We start from the raw sequence: 7,152 nt of genomic DNA, 5'->3' as shown, positions 1-7,152 counted from the left end.
AGGATGCACATGCAGAACAATTTACTGTCCAGAAGGCTGATTAAAACAGTTCAAAGCCAAAGGAGTAACCTCTTGCACCCTCCAGCAATTCAGGCTGTATTTGCTAATAGATTGGAAAATAAATGTTTTGGTTTTTTTATGGTAGAAACATATACTTTAAAAGTTTAAATTATGTGGGAAGAAGAGATACCTGGTTTTAATGCTTTTTGGAAAGACACAGAATGATTGTTTCAGCCCCCACATAAGGCCTACATGAGCTATCTGCATCCCCTGACACTCATCACAAAAACTCACCTGAAGGGTATTAAGACTGTATTTCCAGAAATATGACTCCTTTAAAGAGTTTTTGAATTACATATCAATAATTTTATATTTTCCCCAGTACTCTATAATTTACAAAATTCTTTGTGACAATTCTGTGGGCTGTTGTCATTCTCCTCTTAGCAAAGAGGGACTGAGATTCAGAGCAGTTGTATAACTTACCCAGGGTCCTACAGCTAATGGCAGAGGGAAGCTCTGACTCCAAATCTAATGCTTTTATAATTACATGACAGCAAGGATATAAGAGACCCGTAGCTCACTAGTTAATATCCAGGCAGATAAGTGTGTCAGAATCGAGAGAGAGTTGAAAAGGTGGTTCAGGTTAAAGGGTTAAAGTGAAGAGAAGGCAAATCAAGGCCACTGGGAACCAGGATTGGGTAAGAGGTGGGCTTGAGGTGAGAAATGGAGCTGATCGATAGGAGTCAAAATGGCAAAGACAGAAGTAGAAATCCTCAGACCAACCTCACTCTTTAAGATTGCTCATGGTTAGATCAGCAGCTCTTTTTCTACTTGCTGCAGTTCCAAAAAGGCTCCAGGTCTCTTTTAACCACCACTCCTTTCTATTGGGAAAAAGAGGTTTTGCTGAGGAAGGGAATTTAAACTTCTATCACTTCCAGAAATTCTTTCTGGGGCTTATTTAGGCAAGAAAATATATATGGCACTCAATAAGTACTCTCTGTGAATGGCTTCAGTAATACATATGAGAAACTCTGCAAACTAGATATTTCCTACATTTATAATTTTTTCACTATTGTTATTAGCAAGCACTCTTGTAGAGATGGAGGATCTGAAGCCAGATTGCCTGAGTTAAACTGTCTCTCACTCGCTATGTGATCCTGGGCAATTTCCTCATCTGTTAAATAGTCATAATAATAACCTACCTGATAGGTTGTTGTATTATAAGAAATATATAATTAAATACATGGTGAGATCTTGAAATTTTCCATGTATTTTATGTTGTGCCTAGTTCACAGTAAGCTCTCATTTAATTTAACTATCATTACAATTTATAGAAAGTTAAAATCAGGGCATGCCATAAAAATTGTGGATATAATTGAAAAGACTACCCAAAATGTTTTGATATTTTAATTTATAGTAATTATTAGTATTTTTAAAATAAGAATATTTTTCTTTTATACTTAATAACACCTTGATGAGACTGCTTTTCTAGGTTGAGACATGACATAATTTATTAATTTTTATCCTAGAAAGGTATTTCCTAACAAAATATCAGTTGATTCTTTCATCTTCTTTCTCATTCTTGAGGAAGTGAGAGTTAAGTCTCTTGCCTTAAAATGTACAGAATCCCAATAGAAATATTTGTGTAGCAAGCAGCTAGAAAGACCAGGTACCATAAGATATAAGAAATAAAACATAGGGAGACTGTATGAGTTGAGAGGACAGATTTAAGAAAGAGGACCTTTGGCATAAATAGAAAGCTCTGGGAAACTCAGACATGAGGAGAAAAGTTACCATTTCCTTTTGTTTGTTTGTTTCTTCAAATCATTTGGTTTATTTCTCATCTATATTACATGAAGATCATAGAAGCTAGTTAAGGTCAACTGAAAGAAAATAGTGCAGTTGCTTGGTGCTTATTTATCTAAACTTTTATTATGTTTCCATTCATAGTTGTTTCTGTTTCTTAAACATTCCATGCTCTTTGTCTTGCTGTTTTGAAGGATGAAACTTTGCACACAGTACTTTGTATCCATCTTGTGTAAAATTCCAAAACAAACTCATCCTTTGCCATGTTAACTTTTCATCTTTCAAGTCTCAGTTGGAATGTCTCATCCTTGGGATACTTCACCCTACCCCTAGATCAGGTCAAATTCCCTATTAGATGCTTTCACAGAATCTTTAGAACTTCCCTATTGTCACGTTACGTGTACTTCTCTAATCTTTGTCTTCTCTAGATTATAACCTCCCCAAGAGCACAGCCATTATGTCAGGGGTTCTGGAAAATGTACACTATCTTGATTTGGATGGTGGTTTGCACACATAAAATTCATTGAGCTGCACATCTAAGACTAGTGCACTTTATTTTACGCAGGTTAAGCTTCAGTAAATAAGAATAAAAAATCAGGCACTTGTCTGTGTATTTAGTCTGAACAATATCAAACCTTGAAATTAAGTACTTTTAATTATTATTAGTAAAGTTCTTCCTTTACTGAGTTGATGTATACATTTCTATAATGTTTATCTGTTGAACATATAGCCATTCTTTGAGCCAACATTAAATAATTCTATTTCTTCTTTCACATAATGCCTTATTAAATATGTGATAAAAATTTTTATGTGCCAGTCTAATCTCAACCATTCCTCTCATGACAGTTTCAATTTTTTAATAATCTCGGTCTTTCTTCAACAGATGTTCTCTAGTTTATCAATATCATTCAAATATGGTACATAAAACTGGACACAGCATTCCTAGTGTTGTCTGACCAATGCAGAGCACAACCTGCCATCATTTCCCTAGGATGCATATTTGCTAGTACTAAACAGACTAAAACACTTATTAATTCTGTTGAGAATTCTCATCTCATATTAGCACTCCTTTTCAACCTAATTTAACAATTGCCATTAAACTAGATTCCTTCCATCCATATTTTCATAATTCATTTTTAAAAACATAATTCAGGTTATTACATCTTATTGGCTTCAGACAAAATGGTTTCCAAATTAGTCCACCGAAAATTACATTCACTATTTTATAGGTTTGTTATAAAGATAAAATTCAACAATGCTTATAAAAGGTGTTTTATAAAATGCATAGTAAATGAAAATTTAAAGAAAATGACTGAGATAATTTTAAAAACTGTCCTTTATTATTCCATATGTTTATTAAAAATATTAAATATAAATATAAAAATAAATATCAATCTGATTTTGAACCCTGAGTCTTTCATCATTCCATGTTGTTTATTAAGAATATTAAATATAAAAAACACAGGAGCAGAGTCTTATAACATAATTCCTTTCAAGTGACATCCATCAACACTTAATGTCTTATTTATTTAAACATTATTAAACAGAAACATAACCTAATGCTATATGAAAAGCCAAAATATTTTATGGAGCATATAGAAACAAGCTATAAATTAAATTGTTTTTATTTTTTGCTGTCATCGTTTAACATATAATTAACTCCTTAAGCAGTAATCCTATACAGACTTAATTACTAGAGCTCTATAATACACTTGCATATCTGGTAGATCTTGGCTGTTCATAGCTCTATGAATTTCCATATATTATTAAATATGCTATTTTAATTTTGCATATGTACACAGGCACACACACAGATGCACACAGTCTAAAGAATTTTGACTGTGATTGCTTGAGTCTGTAGATCAAGTGAAGAACTCAGGAAAATATTTTATTTGTTAGGTCACAAGCTTATTATAAAGGAATATAACTAGGAAACAGCTAGATAGAGGGGCCGCATAAGACAAGGTATGGAGAAAGGCATGGAAATTCCTGGCCCTTTCCAAGTGCATCCCGCTTTCAGAATCTCCACACATTTACCAACCCGGAAGTATTCTGAACCTTTCCTTTTGATTTTCATGGACAATAAAGCAGAACCAGTGAGTCTCCCACTGTTTTCAAGATTGCCCTGACCTTCTTTGTCTTGGCTTTAATAACATTGGCTTTGATATCTGGGGCCAATATTTTCCACCTTTTTCAGGTTTATAATATGTTTCATTTTGTTTCTAGCTTTGCCTCCTCATATGGACGTTAAAATGTATGCTTTCTTTTTGTTTACAGTTTCTTCTTGTTCTGCTGTCTCAGAAATGGCTTGGCAGAGGGGTGCTCAGCACCATGTCATGTTGCCCAGTGACATTCCATCTTGGATCTTCATCAGTTTTCCTGATTTCAGTTATTCATTAAGGGCTGAACTCTCAAGAAGCACCAAATAGATATATCCTGAACTATCAGATAGTGTGTGTTTGGCATGAGGAAGTTTACCCATTGGTGGTATTATCCAGCTGAGTGCTAGTGAGAACCTTGGGCTTCATTTTTGCAAGGGCCATGGCACCCCATTCAGCCTCAGTACATACCTAATAGCAGTTGATTAGCACAGTGTCCAAAGGGGGTGAGTAATTAGGAGTCGCATGCATCAAGGGTCAGGGAGGTCACGCGTGGCTCTGCAGGTAGAGGGAGAAGAGCTAGATATCAATACTAAGGTACATGCAAGCAAAGAGCAGCTCCTTGTGGTTTCTTTGGATGAATTTAACTCTTCTTTAAAACTCGTTAGAGGTATAATTTACACATAAGAAAACAATCCACAGTTAAGGTATATAATGCAATACATTTTGAATAATGTATTCTTGTGAAATATCACCACAATTAAGATGACTATTCTTCAAAGTTTCCTCCTGTCCCTTTGTAATTCTCCCTTCTGTCCCTTCATGCACCCCTTTTCCACTTCAAGATAACCACAGATATATTTTCTGCCATTATAGATTAGTGTTCACTTACTAGAGTTTTATTTAAATGGAATACAGTAATAGCATAAAAATTCTTGTTTTAAATAAACATAAAAATAGACTATGTACTCTTTTTGGGATTCTAGGTACTTTGCATAATTATTTTGAGATTCACCTATGTTGTTGTATGTATTAATAATTTGTTTTCATTATAGTAATATACTACAATTTATTTATTTATTCACATTGATGCCATTTGTATTGTTTACAGTTTTTGCCAATGACAAATAAAGCTGTTATTAACATTTATATACAACTTTTTTGTGTGAACATAAGCTTTCATTATTCTTGGTTAGAGACATAGGAGTGGAATGACTGTATCACATGGTAGATTTGCTTAACATTATAAGACTGACAAACTATCAAAGAAGTTACACCATTTTTACATTCCAATTGATAGTGTATGAGAGTTCCAGTTGTTCCACATTCTTGACAATATGAAGTATGACCAGAATTTTTCATTTTATCTACTTTAATAAGTATGTAAAGGTATCTTAATTTGTTATTTGTTTTAATTTGCAAGAACTAATAATACTAAATGATGCTGAGAATTTTTTTCATAGGCTTATTTGCAATCCACGTATCTTCTTTGGCAAAGTGCCTGTTCATAATCGGGTTGTTTTGTTTTCTTAAAATTTAATTTTGAGAGTGTTCATAGTTGTGAATCAAAGTTTTCAGTTGGGATGTGATTTAAAAATGTTTTTTCTCAGTCTATGACGTGTCTTTTTTATTCTCCTTCATAAAGTAGAAGTATTTTAACTTTGTTAAAGTCCAATTTGTCATTTTCTTCTTTTATGCATCAGGATTTTGGTATTGTATTTAAAACATAAATTTTTATGTCAAATTTACCAAGGTTTCCTTTTATGGTTAAAACATTTTCTGTTTGGTTTAATATATAATTTCAAGCCTGAGGTCATAAATATATATGTGATCTTATGTTTTCTTTAAAAGTTTGAAGTTTAAAGATTTTTATTTGCATGAAATTGATTTTTGCATGTGCTGTGGAGTAAGAATTCCATTTTATTTTTTTCTGTATGAATAGTCAGTTCAGTTGACTAAATATAATTTATTGAATAGCCCCTCATTGCCCCACTATATCAGTCTGGGTAAGCTCAGTTTTGCTGAAGTAACAAATTATTCAAAAGTGCTTGTGACATGACACAGTATTGGTCTATTCTTCAGTTTGTGCTATATGTGTAACAAGTCAACATGGATGTTTCCTTGTTGTTTCCTCAGTATCACTACTCAGGCATCCATGTTGACAGAGGTTCTGTTCTGCTATAAGCTTTTAGAATTACTTTGACAGGTGAGAGGAAAATAAATTCATTACTGGTTTTTGAAGCTATTTCAAGGAAATAACATATTTGTACTAACATTATCTTGACCAATATAAGTAACAAGTTCACATATCAAAAATATGAGGTTCCTTTTAAAATTCTTCTGAATTTTCAATAATGTCCCTTTTATTCATTTCTTTAGTTAGGAAACCAGTTTGCACTGATAATGCATATAACTGATAAGTGTCTTGTGCTAAAAGAGTCATAAAGCACAGTTCTATTATCATTCCTAACTTCAAATGCCACTAGGCAATGTAGTCATCCTTATCATACACACTGGAAGCAATTTCTCCTTCCTCTGAATTCTTATATTTACTTGCCAATATCTCTTATGGCAGCGTTCCCCTTTAATATTTTATTTGAAAAAAATTATATTCATTTATATTTATCTGATTATAAAATTAATATTCTCAGCATTTTTGACATTTTTGGAAACTCAGAGGAGTGGACAGGTATGTGCTTGTAAAATGTACTATAAGTATTCCTTAAAATATTCATTGCTCTAATAACTAATCATTTAAAATGTTTGTATTTTAAATAAACACCATGCATTCAAAGATTATACTGTCTAATTCACCGCTGTATCTTTAGATATCCAGCACAGTGTCTAATACATTCTACGTAGTTAATAAATACTCATTAAATGAATAAACTCAGATTGCCATTTTGTGTATCTATTTTACTTTTTAAAGTTATTTTAAATGACTATATTACTTAAGAATCTGTGCACCTTTTACCACTGATTGCCTGCCCTTCTCCAATCAATAAACATAGTAGATGTCACATTATAGGTGTTCAATAAATAAATATTAAATGAATATATGAATAATAGTATTCAGTTGATCTATTATATGAAACCATAGTAACAAATAGCATCATGCCCATGAGTATTTACTCCTCTTCTGCTACATTTTGGCCTTTTCTCAGAGTAGACTGGGATGTCCTAAAGTTCCAGCAAAAGGGTCTTTGTGACCATGACTCAGAGTCTGGATTAGAGATTTGAGTTTAAA

This window comes from Saccopteryx leptura, chromosome 3 (genome assembly GCF_036850995.1).
Source record: "Saccopteryx leptura isolate mSacLep1 chromosome 3, mSacLep1_pri_phased_curated, whole genome shotgun sequence".
Classification (NCBI taxonomy): Eukaryota; Metazoa; Chordata; class Mammalia; order Chiroptera; family Emballonuridae; genus Saccopteryx; species Saccopteryx leptura.
The sequence above is the reverse complement of the archived record's forward strand: the minus strand, read 5'-3'. Positions refer to the sequence as shown.